Source organism: Corapipo altera, unplaced genomic scaffold (genome assembly GCF_003945725.1).
Source record: "Corapipo altera isolate COAL_440 unplaced genomic scaffold, ASM394572v1 51, whole genome shotgun sequence".
NCBI classification, from domain to species: Eukaryota; Metazoa; Chordata; class Aves; order Passeriformes; family Pipridae; genus Corapipo; species Corapipo altera.
In genome coordinates, this window is record NW_020884892.1 from 6,512,446 (window position 1) to 6,533,608 (window position 21,163).

The window sequence follows — 21,163 nt, forward strand, 5'->3', positions numbered from 1 at the left end:
CATTGCAGTCTCAGTCACAGCAGGCAAGGCTGGCTGAGATGGCAACCGAAGGCAGTAATCAGGCAGGCTGGGGGCATGATACTGTGTTAAGGTGCTGGATCTGATTTTGTAAATGGCTGTCTGCATTCCACATCAGTAAAGCAGTGCAAGAGCACTTACTCCAACAACTGCATCGCTATAGGTAATGTGGCTAAAAAAAATAAAGAATTAAATATCAAGTCAGCGAAGACTTTGCATACAGGCAAATGCTTCAGTATTTAAAAAATAAAATTTTCATTTTAATATCCAAATACTTCCTTTCCCTCTTAAATCTCATAAGCACAGGGGAAGAAAAATAACAATCCATGTCGAGAGACTTGCAAATTCCCCATCCTTACACCCAAAGGCATATCAACTCCTTTTCACAGATAAGAAACCAAGACATCTCATGTTTGCCTTGGCTTGATCCACACCTAAGATGTCCCAGGAGCCAGTAAAATGATGAAAACTAAATTAAAATAAAGTTCAGAATAACCCACAGCCACAACCTTTGTAGTTCTGCTGAGGAAATGCAATCAATTTGAAGAGTACTATGGAGGTAGCAGGGAAGGAAAAACAGAAACAAGCCTGTTTTTGTGCTGACTAAGTTTCCTTTTTTCCTGGGAGCTGGTTTGGGCTGCCCAGCAGAAGAGATGTACGCAGCAGCAGGGGAGTGGATAACATCACCTCCCATAGGTGACATCTGCATCACCCAAATGTGCATTGCCCTGCAAAATGCTGCCTCCTCTTTTCCTACACAGAGGTTGCAAACACCATCAGGGCCAAATAATAACCTTACACAAGGGGAATAAAAAAACCAAAACAACCTACAAACTGCACAGTGCAGATCATCGCTCCATATGAGCGGTTTAAGGTGTACGAAACCCAAGGGCAGTGAAACTCAGATCCCGCAGTAGGAACACTCCTGGATGAGGATGCTACCAGGTATTCTCTGGAGAGGAACATTTATCCTATCACCAATGCCTGTAATAATGAAAAATTAATTAAGGACATTGTAAGGCAAAAACAACAGCCTCATATCCCAACAGAGCACTTCGCTCACTGAAATAATAGTCCCTCACAACACTTTTTTGTGTGTGTCCAAGTATGGGTGTGCATTCAGTTTTCAACTCTACACACCTTAAGCAAAGGAAATACTAAAAATTATTTTTGAAAGCATGCAGAGTCTAAAACACCAGCTCATATTTGGTAATATTGCATAAATAATGTCACTTAGTTCCTACATCCAAGAAATTAATCTAATTAGTTAGAATAACAAGACAGCCAAAACTTGGCTCCCAAGAAAGAAGTTGCCTTTTCTGGGGAGACCCACTCTGTCACCCATAACTTGACCACCTGCAGTCTCTCAATTACATCTTTGGGGATGTCTGATGCCTCTTAATGCTGCTGCCACTGCAAACTAGACCAGTCCCAGAGACTCGGTTTAATACTCTATCCCTGACCCCAATAGAGTCCAAGAAAAGGGCTAGGGGCAGGTATATTTTATTAAATGAGTATTGATTTTAAACATGTCTTTTGTGGAGATCTAATCAAAATGAATTTAAGATAGTAGGAATCATGGTGCCATCTGAATCTGAAAGTACAATGAGAGCTGATTGACAGAACAAAATGCCAAAAATCAAATGTCCTGTAAAAACACACAGATTTCAAATTTCTTGGGGTCTTAGGCTCAAGTGGGCTGTAGGAATATGTCCAGGGAGATGACAGCTAGTTCACTTCAGTGTATTTATATCACCAAGCGGTAGGTGCTGCGTGGCTGTCACCATACTGAACCCCCTACATAAATCATTCTGAGATGCTCAAAGAGCAGGTGCCAGTTGCAATATGGGATATTTCAAGGTTGTCCCCCTCCCACTGCCAGTGGTGGCAGAGCTGCAGGGGCACAAACAGCTGCCAGCACATGATCCTGCCCTGGCATGTCCCCTCATCTGGGAAAGCACCAGCTCCCACCCTGCTGCCAATGGCATTTCGGGGGTTTTGAGGAGGGTGAGAGGTGCTCAGCAGACTGGGAAGCAGGGGGACAGTACGCTTGGATAAGTCATGGAGACAAGGAGAGGGGACACAGGGTTGCATTCCTCATGGATGAAAAAGCAGAGAAAGTGCTCTCACTGTTTCTCTGCACATTAGTCAGCACACAGGAACACAAAAAACACCCCAAAGCAAATCTGCTCTGTAGTATCAGGGATTATGACTCAGAGATTTTTTATTCCTCCCCCCTATGACTCATCCAGTGCAGCCTCGTGGCCCAGATTCAGAGCAGCCTAACCTTTTTGGGCTCCCTCTGCCCAAAATCCCATTAAATAATTGTCCCTTGCAGTCAGCAGTGAAGAATTCAGGGGATTTTTTCTCCTCCTTTCCCCACCAAAGCAGGGGCCGGAGGGAACAAGTGCAGCTCCCCTGGACCACGTGCCTGTGACGAGGCTCAGCGCTGGCAAAGCCAGCCCAGACCCGTGGGAGCCGCGTGACTGGCCCTGAGCGCAGGCGCAGCCTTGGGGGATAAATATGATGTTATCCATGGCAAAAGGGACAGCTGGCTGTGAAGTGCTGCCTGGGAGGCACGGGGCTGCAACTCTGGAGGGGTGGCAGTCATTTGCCAGTGACAAGAAGATGACAAGAAGCATCTGCAAAGGGCCCAGTTTAGCTCCCGAGACAGGTTAGAGTTTGCTGGGAAGGAATCCAGGAGCAGGACGGTGGGGTTGCATGTAAGGTTTCTAGGCAGGGAGACCATCCTATGTCTCCTCTCACTTTCCGCACGGCTGGTGACGAAGGATACCTTGCTGCAGGGAATGAGACCTCCAGAAGCATCCCATGCACCCTCCCACCCCACTCAGAATTTCTAGAGGAAAAGGAGCTGCAGCTGCAGAATAAGGGGGAAAACGCTGTTTTGCAGAGGATGCGGCCGGGACCCCCAGCACAAAGTGATCCGGGCTGGGCTGAACCCAAAAACAGTTTCATGGCCCCTTTGTTTTGGGATAATAATAGCAGCAGATGAATTCCACATTTCAAACAAGGGTAAGATATTAAACAGAGCCTCCGTAGAGAGATTAGGTGGAATAAGAAAAACAATAAATCCTTATGTTCTTGGACTTGAATCGATTGGCAGTGAAAGCCAGGGAGGGGGGCCTCCTTTCCCCCAGCACCACCACAGTAAGCAGCATAACCAAATGCTTTGGGGTTCAGCAGCCTGCTCAAGGGATGAGGGCTACAAAACGTGGAGTATAGATGAAGCTGAGAGACCCTCCTCTAGGTCCTCTCCCAAAATCACTACATTCCCAGGCTGCCACACACCTGTGAGGTTTCTGCTCATGCTAGATTTACCTAGTTTGGTTTTTTCTTTTTTTTTTTTTTTGCTTAAGGCTATTTCTGTTCTGCATGCTCTAGAGGAATGCACTGACTCCAAGTATAGTTTTCGTCCTTTCCACAAACCCCTTCGAAGCTGAGGTTCTCATCTCCCAACCTAGCCTGGAGGCACCTCACGCTCCTCCCGTTCCCTTCACATCCCAGGGCCACTCTGCATGAGGCAGACATGCAGTTTCAGCCAAAAGACTAAATGTCAACAATTAAGATTCCATCTAAATACCCTCTTCTTTAAAAAATATCTTTTAGATTAATGACCTAAGACAACTAACTTTGAAGACTGAACTTACTATCTGGAGGTCAACCCAAGCTCCACAGACGGATGTTGATGTCCTGTGGGACAGCAAGTAAGCTAACAACTACACTTTCATGTAAAGTAAAACTAATCAGTGCAAAGGGACTCCCATCTTCTGCAGAGGGAAGCCTACCCTGTCACAGCCAGATTATCTGTTGACGCTGCCTCATTCTGCAATACAACCCAGCTTAATATTGCATCATATCATGGGGAGATAAGCACACCTAATGCCAGGATTCTTCATGTTTCTAGTTATGCCTGACAGTAATATAAAGAATCTGAATATGAATAACATTTCCTGCAAAGAGCTCTTAAATGTACTTAAGAGTTTCTAAACCTTATTTCCTTACCTATACTACCACATCCCTTATATAAGTACTGGTGACATTGAAGATTAAGTTACCCATCTAGAATAAAAGACATTACGCAGCCACTACGGGTCACCTACACCAAGGGGAAAGGCAGCAGGAGGTACTGATAGAAGGACAAACACTGACTCGAAAAGGACAAGCAAGAGCTGGGAGAAGACAGGAAGCAAGTGACAAAATGAGGAGAGAAGGTATTTATAGTTGTGAATCACACGTTGCCCCAGACATCTTTCCATTAATGATGAATATCATAATTTCCCTAAATAATGCAAGGAGGATTGGTTTAATCATTTAAAGGCATCATCAATAATAAATAAGTCGGTTCCAGATGCTAACCTCACCATTCCTTCATCCTCAGGGACTGCTTCAAGGAAACAAGTGAGATTTCTGTCACTTTTTAATTTTGGAAAGATGTTTCAGTACCAGAGTCAGGAGAACAAAGGAGGTACCCGAGGCCCAGGAATGGCAACCCAGGTGTGTGCAGCCCCTGCACGGTGTAAAAGCTCTTTACACCACGTTCCTGTTCCTGTGCGATAAAGCAGCAATGAAAGTGCCGCTCTTGTTTGCTTAGGCAAACTGCATTAGGCAGAGGTATGCGCCAAGATAGTTGGGGCCAGATAAGAGGAGAGCCCTTCCCACCTGCCAGGAGAAGGTCCCCACCAAGGACCCAGAAGGATAAGGAAGGGGCTGCACTGGAAGTAGCACCTGGAGCACAGCAGGTGGGAGGGCAATGCCACGTCTGAGCAGTACCCAGCTGCTACACCAGCACTAGCACCAGCATCTGGATGAGAAGGAGAAGACGATGCGTGACACACATTTCCTGCGTGACCTGCATGAGCGGAGAGCTCAGGAACGAAGAACAAAAGAAGATTTAAGAGCTTTCAGCTTCATAGCTGCAGTGCTGCTGGCAAAACCCACCACGCAGCCAGGAGCATCCTCTACAGCACAGGAAGACTGCAACAGGTTTCCCAGCTCACCTTGACCTGGGCACCGACTCCTCTGAGCCACCTGCCGTCTCATCAACACAGGAGTCACACCTTCCCCAAGGCGTGGACTATCCTGACATAATGCTCTGTCATGACAAAATCATTATCCCAAGGGCTGCTGCTGCTATAATAATCTCAGTTGCTGAGGACAAAGGTGATGGATAAGTTGTTCATGACTGGTGGGAAGAGCCGTGAGTCTGTTTGGGGATGTCCTACGCATAGTATGGGAGAAGGAAAAGGAAAAAGAGGTCAAAACCCAAGATCATGGGGTCAATGTGTTTCCAAAATGCTGGCATATTTTCCAGAAAAGCATTTTCCCTGCAAATACAAGAGGAATACAGGAAGCACAGGAATAAATCTGCACAAAACTGGCATAGTTTTGACTTCCAAAGCTGTATTCTGCCATCCCCAAAATAAAAGGAGGGTGACCACAATACCAGAAGAGATGGAAACCCAACTACTCAGAGCAATCAGCAGCACGCAGTGTTGCACAGCAAGGAAACTGAGCCTACTGCCTCTGCCAAATTTCTAACAGGGGCTGGGGTGGGACAAAAGGTTTGTGCCACCAAACCATGATTTCTATTGTTTCAACTTTTTTCTTTCCCCTTGGATTCAGTATCTGTGCTATTTTAAGTGGCTATGCTAAAAAAAAAACCCAGGATTTAATGCCTGTTTGGACTGCCCATAAAAATCTTTCCCACTGGAACAAAGATTTAAACCTCTGACTCAAAATGAGTTTACAATAGGGGCCTGATTATCAAGAGGACCATAATATCCTCTTATTAGAAAAAGGTTTACTGGGTTTTCCTGAACTTTACATGGTGGTATTAACTCAATGGCTTGTTTAGTCGGATGCTGGTGATACCAGCTGTCTTTGACACAGGGAGAAAAAGCAGCTATTTTTAATATAGAAAAAGGGCTTAAGGTAAGCGTGTGTGAATGTGTGGTATGTGTATCCATACGTGCACATACATGCATGGACACACACGTCCTTCTGATTATTGTCAAGAAAAGTGATACAGGAAAGAAAAACACAAAATCACAAAAATAACAAAGGTTGGGAAGAATGAAAGGATGCACTCCACCTGGTTGCCTCAAGTAAAACAAACCAAGGCACCTTTTTTTTTAATTATTGTTATTTGTCTATTATGGTAGCAAGCATCATGGGGGAAAATTGGGGCCCTATTTGTACAAGTCCAATGCAAATATTTAAGGCAGTCTGGAAGAGATCCATCTGGCTTCATTTAGACCAGCGTAAACCCTTAAGGGTACCCCCTATTCATTTTATCCTAACCCTATTCTTTAGAGACCTCTTTCTGCTGGTATAATATATATTTGCAGATAAATTATTTTACAGAAAGGGAGGGTACACAGGCTGGGCAACACCCAGGCAGAGGTTCACCCACAGATCGGTTGTTTGGGGATGCCTGTACTGCCACCATCCCTGGAAAGCATCTCCCAAGCTCTGTTGGTTTTTTTGGGCTAGATCACTTCCAACATCCCCTGTTGGAAGGTCCCCAGGGTGAGCTCTACCCTAAAGCCTTGCACTAGCAATGGCCAATGACACCTCCTAACCTGCCCTGTGCCAGCAACTCCGACACAGCTGCTGGCTGGCAGAAACCCTGCCCTTGCTGACCAAGGACAGAGGGGAAAGCATGCGTAAAATGCTCTGCTCGCTGCTAGGCAGCAGGACAGATTAGATTTTAAGGCAATGAGTCACCAGCTCATGAGCCTAAAACTTGCCTTTATACATGTCAGAGCAGCCTCCTATAATAGAGACATCTTTCTCCATCCCTCTGACCCAGACCTGAACCAGCACCGCGCAGGAGAAGTTTTGGAAGGGTTCCTAGCCTATTTTGTAGGTTCCAGAGCCAATCGATAGACAAAGTTTGGCCTCCTGGCAAGCAGAGAAAACATGCAAAAACTGTATCCAAACTTTAAAAAAAAAAAAAAGATTACCCCATAGAGCAGAGCATAGTGTAAAACTCTTATTTTAAAGTTTTCCAGATGCTCTTTCATCAGCAGAATTTACTGGAAAAATTCAAAAGCAATCATCATTTTACAAGCATGTTTTGCTCCACACAGTTCCTGCACTCAACTTTACAGGGAGAACATCATGAGGGAGAGAGGAGTCCATTACCTCCCCAGGCAGCTGCAGTGCATGTTCCTCTCGCCTTGTCAAAAACCCACCTCTCGATTTATATATTCTGCAATAATTATTTTGCTAATCACAGGCTGCTCTGCGCTTCTCAACATGAATTATTATTATTAGAGCTGGCTCAGCTGCAAAGGCGTCCGCTTTCCAAACACACAGCACTGGGCTGGAGAAGAGGGGTGGGAGGGTTAATCCTCTACTGGTTGAAGCGTAAGGCAGTGAATGGCATTCTGGCGTGTAATTTCTTTAAACAGGAAAAATAACAGCTTTCAGGAGATTTTCCATTTTGAGTTAGCACAGAATCACTACAAAAAGAAAAAAAAAATACTGGGTAAGGCGACATAACACATACTATGGCCTTCTTTCAACTCACCAGCTATATTTATCTCTCAACTGCAGTGTAGAAACATATTTCACTTAGAAAAACTTTTAAGCTGCTTAAAAGAGACACTCAAGTAGCAAAGGCCACACACTTATATACTGGAGGAGAAGAAAGGAAAAAGATTTATTTGTTTAGATGCCGTAAGCTAGCTGAAATCTGCCACCTACAACTCATCACCAAGCCCTCCAGTGGGCAGGTATGACTTGGGCACAAGCCAACATGGGCTTGAAATATTTTGGTAGAAAACAGCTCATATGATCTGGCCTTTTTAGCCATCTATGTCACTTTCACCCACAGTTTGTTTTGTTTAGTTTTGAATCATCTGCCTTTTACCAGGGCCAGACATAGGATGCTGTCTAAGACCAACATGAGCATCTGTCCCAGGATAGCAAGTCTACCACACTTGAGCCCAAAACTGTAGGACCAGCAGCATCGCAAGCCTTACCACCAAACCTAGGACAAGCTGCACAGTGACAGCTCAGCATTCACTGATCTGGCTTTAGAAATAAATTTTCTCAGCTGTCTGCCAGGCTACCTCAGCCATGATCTGCTTCTTATGCTGTCCAAGACAAGGTCCTTAGCATTTCCCAACTCAACCAGTGTCACTCAGTGTCCCATCCGGAGGGCTGCAGCTATTAGAAAAGTTTAGGTGCCATGGCTATGTTCAGTAAACTGACAGCACCAAACTCATGAGCAGATAAACAGCCTATTCCTGAGCCAAACTAAACCAGGGCAAAAAAATCCTGTTCGGGTATGCAAGGGAAACAGGACTGGGCCCAAGTGTCTTGAAAATAGCAGATCACCCCAACAATTGGCACTAAATGATCCTTGGGTGTTAGGGGTGTCAGTAGGATCAGGTTATAAGCATGGCTTGAAATAACCCCTTGTCCAAGGGGGGCTGAGGGGTAGGGATGAGTGGCACAGGACACTTGTACCACTTGCGAAAGTCTGCAATGCAGAGGGGAAAAAAAAAGGAAAAAAAATGAAGCGTCATCCTGAATGAAACATGACACTAAGTGTTCACATTTCACATAAGAAGCCTCAGGTATCATCATCAACCACATGAAGAGGACAGTCTGGAGTTTGATTTCTGTTTATTTACCTTGATGACATCCCTTAAAATTTTCTGCTTGGGTTACATCTTTCCAAGAAACAAACAAGAAAAAATCTTTCCATCTATTGGAAGGAAAGCCCCTCTGCTGGTCCTCATACCTAAACCACACTTGGTAGAGCTCACCCGACCTGACCCCCATGGAGTGTTGGTTGGGCACGTTCAGGAATTGCCACACATAGAAGAAACCAATGCCACAAACTGGGGCTTGGAAGCGTTGGCTTTCCAGCATGGGAAACGTAGTGCTGAGTCCTGGGATTTTTTTTTTGGGGGGGAAACAGCTGTGCAAGCAAAGTCACCCAACCAACACGCTTGCTGCAAGGCTGATGCAGCTGAGAATAAAACGTCTGCTGTCAAAGGATATTGAGCGTGTTCTTCAGATCATCAACATCAAAGCATTTCCCGATTTCAGATCCCTCCATTTCTATAATCGAAAGCAGTCCAAAATCTCAGTTTTGTCTACAAGTCAGCCCCCAAAAGAGGCAGCTTGGCAGCACTCACTGCTTACACAAGCGCTGCACAGGGTGTGTCCCCAGCTCCATTTAAAATCCCCTGTCTTCCAACACTTCCCACTTGCTCTCCCTGGGCAGCACCTCCTTATGGGGATGGGGATTGCTCAAATTGAGCCATCACTGGTGCACACATAAGCCCACTGGCTCAACATCTCCCATAGAGGAAAGGTCTGCCATCAGGGCATGACAGCCCTCACAGAACCACCACAAACCACAGCCTCATTCTCCCAGAGGACAGAAACGGGGCTGAAATCAGGTGCAAAAGCCCCAGGCTTGCAGCAAGGCAGAAGGCTACCAAAATCAGCAGCAGAAAGATGAGGGAGGTAACAACAGGAATGCAGAGTCTGGGCTTGGGCTGCAGGTTGCATCCATTAAGGAAGGAGCACTACTACGCCCCAGGTGCAGGGGAGAAGCACTCTGGCCACTAACCCCAAATTTATTGTTAACCCTCAGATCTCAGAAAAACTACTCAGCCACGCCAGCTGCAATCCAGAGCAGGCAAGGGAAACCAAAACACTGAGGCTGAGAATAGTTTAGAGACAAGGGAAATGAGAGCAGCTCCAACTCCCTTATTTCTTTTTTCCAAGAAATAAGGGGCACAGCTGCCATCATTCCTCGGGCCACCAACTCTCAGGGTGCGCAGAGGTTAACAGGGTGCTTGGCAAACCTGCCCTGGTGAGAGAAAGGAGAAGCCACGCAGAAGAGAAACTACAAACCAACTTGGAGTAGAAACATGTGGCCAATAAGGTAAAGAATGAAAAGCCAGAACAGGAAAGAAAGGGGAAAGAAGGTAAGAAAAAAAGAGAAATATGCCTATCAAAAACACCATAAGCATACCACTCAAACACAAAGTGGAACAGAAACAGAGAAGCAGAAAGAAACTAGGAGGAGGAAGCAAAGTTAAACAGGCTTTCACACATATGTTTGTATATATATAAAATACATAGAAAAGTTACTTGGATATAGAAATATTCATACAAGTAGAAAAACTGTGCCACGCTTTATCTACACTGCCCTGAACAAAAGCAAATTCTTTCCTATGAGTGTGGTGAGACACTGGCACTTGTTGCTCAGAGAAGGTGTGGATTCCCCATTCCTGAAAGTGTTCAAGGTCACATTGGATGGGGCTTTGAGCAACCTGGTCTAGTGGAAGGTGTCCCTGCCTATGGCAGGGAGGTTGGAACAAGATGATCTTTAAGGTTGCTTCCAACCCAAACCATTTTACAGTTTCTGTGATTCTATAACTTCACCACCAGCCACTGATTCTGGCAGGTCAGCACTGACAGTTTTCACTGGCATGAGAATGCTTTCTGTACACTCCTTGTACCAAGCTGGCTGCCACTTTTTACTCTGCTATTCAGAGCTAAAACAGCACAGAAGCCATGTAAGAAAATTCACTCTACAGCAGCACGTTTATGGTCATTGTGTGCACAGACAGACACAGATGCCCAGGAGGAATATCAGCGCTGTTAGTTATTGGCATTACATACAGCACCACCAAGAGCTTGAGATACCAAACGTGTCTGTGCTGGATGTTATATAAAAATAGAACAGAAAGGTCAGACCCTGTCCTAGAGACCCAATGACCCAGGGTAAAACCAAGATAAAGATAGAAAGCAGAAGCAAATAAGGCAGGCTGACCAGAATGGAGCCATGCCAAAGGATATACTGTCAACTCACCATACATGGCAATCCTGGATGGGCACATCTAGTAATCCTGCTTTAGACAGGAAGCTGGGATGGGGGTCAACCACAACACAACCCAGCCATTCCCTGTTCTCTGAAATCCCACTTAAACCACTAATGGATATGGTGTAAAGATCCCCCATTACTGAAACAGCCAGCAGTAAGCAGTAGCCCACATCAGAAATACCACATCCATCAAACCACATAGAAACAACCCCTAACTAAAATGGCCACAATGTCCATCATGATTCTTCTTCTAGCTGCTGGTTTGTTTAAATATCACATTTTTGGACATACAAGACAGATGGAGACCAAGCATTGTACATTAATTAACTTGAAATCTGTGAGCCCATCCACAAGTGAAAAAGGAGGCAACATAGTTTTAAAAAATAGTAATTTAACATTTAACACATCTGCTAGATAATAAGAGCTGGCTTTGACCTGCTAGTATAACAGGGTGCTACAAACCAGTCTTGTGTCTGCAGAAATTTCTGATAATTAAACCTAGTTTGAAATGAGTGAAGAAAGGGAGGGCAGAGCTAAGGATGTCTGGGCACATACCTTAATTTTGCAATTTCTTAACTTTTTTTAATATTCCTAAAAGGCTCAAATCACTGCAGGTAACTGGAACTGCAGTCAAATGTATTTTTCTCAATGCTGAGTTTAAACACTGTAGTCATCACCAGATTATCTTTTGTGTACTGTATTAGGTGGTGAACTAATATCTGATACATGTCCTTTCTCTTCTTCCCTCCAACCCAGAAGTGGAGGGTCTTGTTTTTCTTGTGTGTTCCTTAACTGTCTTTAAACATCATATAAATCATTGCTATATATTTAGAAAAAGGGCCTTCAATTGAACATAACTTGGAGCAGAACATGGTGAGGGTTTTGGTGATCCTTATCTCCTGGGGTTGCACAGTTTATGCAAAACTGGACCCTCAAAGAGCAGAGCTTCATTTTCTTGCAGAAAGCTCCTATGGCCTTTGGCACAAAGCTTTAAGCAGTCTTCCTGCTACCTGAGGCAACTCAGGGAGCCCATTAGAGAGAGAACAAAAGACCTCAAACCTTTATCTGTGTTTCCCACAGAAGCCAGCATAGAAAGACACACAGCAGCAGAGATGGGCTGCAGCTTTCTGGATGGGTTGGAGCTCCCTTAATTTGCAGGGTCCCTACACAAGTATATCATTCCTGTTGTCAAGCCAAGGTGAAATGACTGTGAAGGCCAAGACCAGGACTCTTATGAAGACAGGGCTGGACCTGCTAATCAGCCAGAGATGACAGAAACACCAGAAGAGGAAAGTTTATCACCAGGAGAAAGTCAAGAGTGCTCCTAACCCACTAACTCAACCTGTGGGCAAGTACCATCAGCCACAGAGCCAGCACAGCACCAGCAAGCTCTTCAACCCCTTCCCCCTGCTCGTCTGCATTGCTGGAGCTCAGACAGCTGTTCCTCGTCAATGAGCCACAGCGTTCAAGGACTGGTTCCCTGGCAGCAGTTGGGTGCAAAGAGGTTAAACAGATCTATGGATCATATTCACACTGCGGTCACCTGAGCCTCGGCTGCCTGGCCAGATCATCTAGTGCAAGGCAGTACATAGCTCCAAGGGCCAAGACTGGTGGGAGAAGGCAATCTCATCTTCCTCCTGTGGTACCAGCCACTTCAAAGGACTCAGATATGACTTCAAGATCCTTCTTCTGGTGCCACTGTGCCCTGCTACTGTGGAGGGAGGTCAGGAGACTCTGCACAGACCCGCTCTGCTGGCCAAGCCTCCAGTGAAACCGCAACCGCAGGAGTTCAGCCTTAACACTGGCTGCTTCTGATGGGCATTGAAATCCCTGAATATCTTCAAATGAAATATTAATGTTATAAGCAGTATTTCATGGGTCTACAGGCTTTGTCACACCTCAGGGAAGCCTTAAACAGATTTAGCCCTGACTTCAAGGCTTCCAAGAGAGCATGGATGCCACACGTAGGCCCATCCCGGACGGCATCTGGTACCTTCATGAGCCTGAGCTGTCTTTCTGCTGCCACAGTGGAGACAACATTTTTACTGTTCAGCATCCAAATTTTCTAAGCAGAACAAGATACAGGTATTTATCACTATGAATACTAGCACTCATGGTATTATTAGGAGGTGAAATGCATTAACAAGACCAACTACAAGCTGTCCCAGTCTTAATGGATCAGGAGGACAAGTAACTGAAGGTTGTTAAATCCCTGACATACATTTGCCTCCCATACTGCTGCAATCCATGAGGTGGTGTTAATTAACAGTGGACAGAATTTAAATCCTCTTTATTGTAATTTGTCTCACAAAGGTACCCAAGGAAAATACTCACTAAAAGTTATTAAAAACATGCTGCAAAATATGGTATTTGATAGAAGTCTCTCAGGTCATCAAGATTTACAAGGAAGGCAGGGACAGTGGGTACCAACAGAATGGTACAGGCTGTACCCCCAGGAAATATACTGTTGTGCCTTACACTGATGGCAACATCTTGAGCTCTGAACAGGCTACAACCTGCTTCAAAGATAGTTTACCACCTAGTAATTTGTAGATTGTACTTGATATGCTTATCTTTAAAATTAAAATTATAAAATCACCGCAAAATTCCCTTCTCATTTCCTCCTCCATATGAAGAATGGCCATTGACTGTGCTATGAAAGATGAAAAGCAGGTACTCGTGCTTACACATCACAGTATACTAGGAGCTAAGGAATGTCTGATTTCCAGACCTTCAAGACTTGCACTTGAAACATACAGCTGCTTGGTGTGAAGTTTTCAAAAGCTTTTTTCCTGTCTGGTTGTGTTGGATGCAGCCACCAGACCTCCCCCTCAAAGACAGCAACCTACACAAGTCATCAATAATGCCATTTCTGATCACATCAAGTACAGGAGCTCAAACATTTCTGTGAGGCTCTGAGGGTTCACCTGACATTAGGGCTCTGATGTTCTATGCTGTGAACAACAGTAATGAAAGGTAGTGGCTGCCCCAATATGTTTGCAGATGAGAGTCAAACAGAAGTGGGGGGGGGGGGGGGGAATGACTTGCCAAGATCCCAAATCCTACCCATGGCCAAGCACCGGGATCTCCATCATCTTTCCAAGCCACTTGTAACAAACAGAACTGGTGGGTTTCCTTGCTAACAACGCAAAATAAGGAAAATTTTTCAAGACAAATTTCTCCTCTAAACCTGCTTATCTTAATCACATTTATTTACTTTTCTTGTGTATTCAGGAAAGCTGGGCCACCTTCCATCTTTTTTCACAAACATAGACCTGGAAGCTCAGCTTTTCAAGTTTGCCTCAGTTACCACAAAAACAGAGAAGTGCTGGTGGTAAGAACTCTCTGAGATCTCCAGTCCAACCTCTCAGCTCGTAAACAAGGCTGATTATTTTCCTCTGTAACACCAAACACATGTACATTTTTGTTAGTATTTTTATATAATCTAACAGCAGCCTTTTTCACAGTTAAAAAAATGTAAAGCTTTGTCCATCTCCAAAAGCTAAGAAGAACAAGAACCAGATGTGAGATACCTGTAAATCAAAGGATCCAGCAATTCACACAGAAAACATGATCATCTAAAACCCCTGAGCAGTATCTCAGTTGCCTGTGCCACAGCACGAAGCTCTTGGCCTTTGCTCCCCCCATGAGAACTTCTGGGAAAATGTATTTCAGACTTTCCTACTCTTATGAAGGAAGACCAAAAGTAAACAACTCATTACTATTTAAATAGGGCTGGAAACATTACTAAATATTTCCAAAAGGATGTATCGTAGCTTTTGATCTGTGTCTTAAATTACAAGTCATTGCACTGGTAGCTGTGACTACTTCTTCACAACTCCGGTTGAAACATAAAGGGGTTTTGGTACATCACATCTAGAGATTCCTATAGCATGACTACGTGACTGTATAATAAACTTTACATTTGCAACACAGCTTATTATATATTTTTATATATATATATATATATATATATATATATATAAAATAATCATTATAGTTTTAATGATGAGGGTGATAATAATAATACCAAATGTTAATAACAGCAAAGGGAGACCCATGCTTTTTCCATTCATGGAGGTGTAATGTAAAGGGTTGAAGCACAGCCTGGGCTTTGGCCATTGCTCCGTATCCCACAAGCTCAGCCATGAGCCCAGGGCTGCTGTTTCCACCATGTAAACCAGCACACACAACACCACACATATGTCAGCGCTGCACCACCGCCAGGGACAGTGATACCTGATCTGACACCAAGCTGCAAGGACGCAGCACCTGTCCGAAAGATGGCTAGGAAAAGCCACCTTTCCCAAACCTACAGAATCAGTAACACTCCAGCCTCCTGCACCATGTGTTCCCTGCACAGCCGGCATGCCCCTTCCACTTGTGCATGTGGTGCTCACTCCTTACCTGGGCAGGGAACTTCAGGAGACAATGCAATGTATTTAATTTTGGCTGGAATTTTGCTCAGCCAATATTTTCCAGATAAGATGGTCTGCAGTATGATCAAATCTAGGCCTCAAAATATAAAGTGTTAACCAAGAGTTGCAGGTTGTTGCTTTTTTTTTTTTTAATACTCCTAAATTGGATTTTTCTTCTCCTTTTAAGTTGCTGGCAACAGCTCCCCAATACCAGCTGAGATCTACACAGAACCTCACAGGTTTCTACTCCTGCAGCACTGGTGAAAAGATCTCAAGTTTTAGTTATTCTCATTGGGAGGAAAAAAGTGAGGTAAGCAACCTCTTCAATCCAGCTGTTGGGAATTCAGGACAGGCACAAAATTACCCAAGACCAAAGGCATGCAGTACATAAGCAGGCAGCAGACAGCCTGTACCATGCCTGCTTGGTAATGACTTTGAACCTGTAGGATTTGCTACCTTGCAAAATTTCCCTAATGCAGAACTTAAAGCAGTACTAACATGATAGCTTCTACCAGTGCAAGGAATCAGGGTCCTGCATCCACACCAAAGGCATTACCAGCCTGACATATCCCTTAACTAGCTCAACTCCAGCAGTAAATCTAAAGCACAGACAAGGCAGACAATCAACAGTTACCCAGGGAAGCCAGACAGCACAGAATGGGCGTTCAGAGAAAGCCAGGGAGAAGTGGACCATCCAGTTGGATGGAGGGAAGGTGATGGTGGTGGTTAGGAGGACTGGACAAGAGTTTTACATCTTAAAATCCATGCACTGGCCCACTTTAAAGTCTGGGGGCTCCCAGCCCAACCCACATTGTGCTGAAGGTCCCTACAAGCTGCTTAACAAACCACATGATGGGATGTGGTTTTGCCACCCAGCTCTGCTCTCCACCTGCCTCTAAGGAAACAGCCTACAGCTCCAGGTCCTGCTCTTGCAGTAGGGACCTCCTCTCCCCAAAACAGATGATCCTTTTGGGGCTTACTTTAGACTTCTCTGCCATTTATTCCTACCTCCAGAAGAGCAGCTGAGTCCTGTGCCTGGACAAGCCCCCAGCTTATAGGTGAGAGCCCCAGTGATGTAAAACTCTCCCCTCAAGAAGCTCTCAAAGTCCTGCAGCTCTTGGCCATGTACTTGATCTGGCACAGGGTACTCCTGACTGAGACATGCAAAAGAGGTGATAAAAAGCTGATTTCCAAAGCATCTCATGGCAACTACACTCTTCAGTACAACAACACTCTCCTGTGCAATGACACTGTCCTGTGCAACTACACAGTCTTTTCAGGGCTTTGGGCTGCTACTTCTTGTCAGTGCTCCACATGCCCCAGCTCACCTCAGCCCACTCCCCTGCAGGTGGGCTCCCAATGTCCACACAACCCAACCTCACAGTGGGGAGCATGGTCAAACCTCCCCTCCCCTGCCAAGGAACTTTCTAATGAGCTGATTTGCAGGAACCTGCCCAGTAACTTTTATACAAAGCTTCTTCTACTGCTTCTTCCAACTCAAGCAGAAATGACTGAGAGAGAACCTGCCTCTTCTACTGGTGATTTGTTTCAGCGGCTAATCACTCCTGCCATTAAAGACACATGCCATAATTTCTAATTGGAATTATCTACCAGGCACCAGTTCTAGCTTTGCCTGACACTGCTGCACTCAAGAGCCTCTTCCTGCATGATGCACTATACCAGCAGTAATTCAAGGATCATTTTTCTTTCGAGGTGATGGGAGATGTAATATCTGCTGACAAATATAACATACCAATTGCAGTGAAGATGTGACAGCACAGCCATGAGAGGGGGTGGGACAAATATGCTAGGAAAACATGGATGATACTCAACCAGCCCTCGATACAGCTCCACTTTGATATTCGCATCCATATCTTGAATTCACATAAAGAATTATACCATCCAGGGATTCATTAAAAAGCATTTAGATCACACACGTCTGGATGTTTTAGATCATACACATCCAGACCACTCCATATGCCCGGCTGGTCCCAGTGTTTGTGTCACTCTGCAGACTGCTGTGTTCAGCAGAGCAGAGCTGATGTGCCAGGTAGCCATCTCACTGCTTTTCATTTGTCACCCTTGGAGCGACAGGGAGGGAAGCACATGGGCAAGCCCCATCCTAAACGATCTCTGGCACTTGCCAGAGAGGAAACTGAGGGAAGACTCAAGAGTACTGCTTTATCGCAATACTGGTAACTCAAAAAAACACTGTCCTCCACTGAACTGTACCCAGAAGGCAAGCAAATGGCAGGCACTGCATCTTCAGGTATAAGTAAACCATATGCAGATGCACAGCAGTACTGCTTGCCAGGGCACTCAGCACTTCGCTGCGTAAGAAGACAGACAGCCTCAGGAATAGATGCAGCTGTAACGAGGGAAAATGTGCCCCATATGCAGTGATAACGGGTCCAAGAGACAGATCATGTCTTTATTCCCTCCTCATTCTTCAAAAATCTCATCAGAAACTATGAAGGTGTTCAGTATTACACAGCAGTGAGACAGAAAACAACATAGTGTGCTTCAAAATAAGATCAGTATCACCTTGCTGCAAAAAGGCAAAAATTTCCTGACCAGGTATGCATTTTCCTCTCCACTAGCTCAGTTTGAAGCTCTGCACCTCTCCTGGTTCACAAAGTAGGAGGTCACACCACACCGCCACCCCCTTGGCCAGCAGTGAGGGTTCAGAATGATGTGCCCACCACCTCAGCATCTCCAGCAGTGACGCACTAAGAGCAGTACAGAGGCTCCACTGAGGCACTGACAGACCCAAAGGCATTGCTGGACTGATGGGTATACAGCTGCAGTGCACTGCACTACAAGTGCCTGACACCAGCCTTTGCTCAATTCATCTACTGGGAGCAAAAGAAAAACCCCAGTAATCCTGCAAGCAGCAGCAATACCTTCCATGTCACAGCATTTTCCCATGGCTTGCCAGCACTGTTGTCTGCACAGACCAATGGGGAAAAAATATTATTTTTTAAGCTGTCTCACCTGTAAGCACGACTTTGCAATTCCTAGTAGATCTGCACCAGCATAATTACTAAAAAATGCCGTAGAGGCCCATAGAAAAATAGTGATATTGTAATAATGCACCTTCAGCTGAATGGTGCCAAACAAACACAAGATGCACCAATACCCTAAAAGTATGTAGACACACTTTTCTTCCCCCCTGCCTTGCTCCACAACATCAGCTTCCCCTGTAATTCCTCATGCAAAAGTAAATGAAACATGTACAGTCAGGAAGCATAAGCTGCCCTTGTAAAGCATTCTGATTAAAACTAGGAAGATACGGTTCAAATCTTGAAAATAATTAGGCATAAGCTCCAATTTTAGAAGCCAATAGTCCTTAATGAAACAAAAAACTGGGCTTTGGTGGGGCAGGGGTACAGAGAGGAGAGCACACCATGACACAGAGCTGCAGAAGCACACTACTGTCAGGAGATACAACTCACCATCGCCTCTGAAATTTGTCATGTCTAGCCAAAGTTATATTCCAAGCGTGCATGTTCACCCAGGACACCAATATTCCAATTTACAAACTAATTCAAACATAGGATTCCTTTCTGCAACAGATGGGCCTTGAACGGCAGCAGGCCTGAGCCCTTCCTTATTTTTGCTGCTGCAGACTGGCTCTGACGTAGCGTGGACATCAGTGTGCAGATGCAAACGATGCCAAATCCTCCAGGCCTCGCAGAGGCAGCGAGCTGGCACTGCTCTTGCTGTCCCAGTGCAGCCAGACCGGCACGGCCCCTCTTCCAGGGATGTGAGACGTAGAGATGCACAGTACATTTTACTCCAAACTGGTATAGAGGCATTCCCACTGGCTGGCAAACTGCACCTGTATCACTAATTATCTTTAAACAACTTAAAATGCACAGAGGCACAGTCAGACCGATCAGAATTACAACAATGCTAAGCCAGACTCCTGACTTAATGCTATGAGAGACAGAAGAGAGAGGTGAAAAGAATAAAGTTAGAGGTGCATTTCTAAAATCATGCACAGTGAAAATAAGATCACTTGAACCTCCCTGGGGTGTGAGCTGTCATTTATCAGAGATATGCAGCTCCTAGCACAAAAGAGCATCTTACTGCCCCACGTGCTTTGAAAACACACATATTTGTTAAATAATTTTAAAAGTCACAATCGAAAGGAAATTGGATGTTTATGACACCTAAGTATCAGAATGTATCCTTATTTATTAGTGATGTCCACACTTCAGAGCTACATTTTTTTAATATCTTCAGGTTTTGCAACAGTGTATATAAATGCGTTTAGATAATCCACACCAGTTGGTGCAAACTAGCATTAGTGAGATTATATTTCTACTCGATGAAGAAATAAACACTCCCATCTCATGCAGCCATAATACGCACATAACATATTGTGCTCTTTGTATTTAGCAATGCCTAATATACTCTAATATACCCTCAGAGAAGCTCTTTTGTTCCAAATAAATGACTTAAATAACCTACATTTTTTAATATATTAGTAAAGAGGAACTAATGTGGGTCTCAGTCTGACCAGATACATGGCCAAGACAACATGTCTAAACTTGTCAACGCAGATGGGATTAAAAAGATCTCACTGAGGGCCTGCAGCATCTCTAAGATACAATTCTCGGTTCTGCTGGGATTTCTCCACACAGTATTTTAAGATGCAGCAACCAGCAGCTTAACAGACCAAGATCCAAGTCTTAAAGCACCCTGTCAAATGGAAGCACTTCAGTATTATTTAGGTACCAAAATAAAATAGGGCCTATTAAAGTTGTACTCAAAATCCCCATACAACTTTTTTTAAGGGAAAGACGGTCTAAAAAATCCTTTGTAAAAACGGTCCTTGGAACATGCACAGAATCTTTCCTGTCTGTTCTTCAGGCCCTCCTGATACCCAGCTCAGAACCAGACTGACCACACTAACGGTGGCCGAGCAACGCAGCCCAGTGCTGCGGGTTAAAACCTAATTCACCCCGCACACACAGGCAGACAGCAGCAGGCAGAGCAGGCAGCAGCAGGCCGGCTCCGCGTCCCGGCCTGCGCGCAGCGCGCATTTTCCGCGCAGTAACAGAGGGCTCATCCAGGCCCGCGCCGCGGGGACCCCCCGTCACCTCCCTGACCCGGGGGTCTCCCCACACCACGGGACGGGGGAGTGGGCACCCACTTCTTCCTCCCCCCCTCCCCGGGTTCGGCAGCCTGGGGGGAGGGGGGGCTGCGGGGGATGGACGCATCGCGCGGGGTCACTCCGAGCCGCGACGACCCCCAGCACCGACGGCCCCATCGCGGCCGCGTTTGCCGTCGGACAGTGCCCCGGCCCCCTCTCCTCCGCATCTGCACGGGTCTCGCCGTGCAGTTGCTATCTTTAGGCCACGGGCGACCCAGCGCTTTAACAAAGATAAATAAATAACGCGAAAAGCACCCTCCCCTCCCCCCCATCCGCGCTACCCCCGCGACCCGCACACCCCACCGGGGGCACGGACAACAACGGAGGGGGGGAGGGGGGGGCGCTGGGGAAAGTAAAGGCAAACCCACATTACCCACATTAAATAAATAAATACCCGCTCTCCCCGCACCCCGCCGCCGCCTCGCACCCCGCCGCCCCGACCGCGGCCCCGGTACTCACCGGGTCCCGCTCCCGGGCCGGGCCCGGCGGGCGCGGAGCTGAGCGGGCCCCGCTGCCCATGTGCTCGCCCGAGCACGCGCTCGGCTCAATGGAACGTTGTGCTGGCGAGCGGCTCTGTGACGTCACCGCCCCCCGCCGCCCGCGGCCGCAGCCCGGGGCAGCGAGCGGGGCCCGCCCCCGCCTCCTGCCCCGCACCGCCCGCACCGCACCGCTCCACCGGCACCGCAT

At 45.9% G+C, this 21,163-nt stretch overlaps 1 long non-coding RNA gene across 3 annotated transcripts in view; it reads right to left on the reverse strand.

Moving 5' to 3' along the window:
* Nucleotides 1-21,003, reverse strand: part of LOC113948164 — a 136,911-nt gene extending 115,908 nt beyond the window's left edge. For 2 of the 3 annotated variants that reach the window (XR_003528022.1, XR_003528025.1), the window contains exon 1: nt 18,771-19,251. This is a non-coding gene — a long non-coding RNA (uncharacterized LOC113948164). Of the gene's footprint in view, nt 1-18,770; nt 19,252-20,935 lie in introns of those variants that run through there. The other variant, XR_003528024.1, reaches the window with a different exon arrangement.
* Between the last annotated feature and the right edge of the window lie 160 nt (nt 21,004-21,163).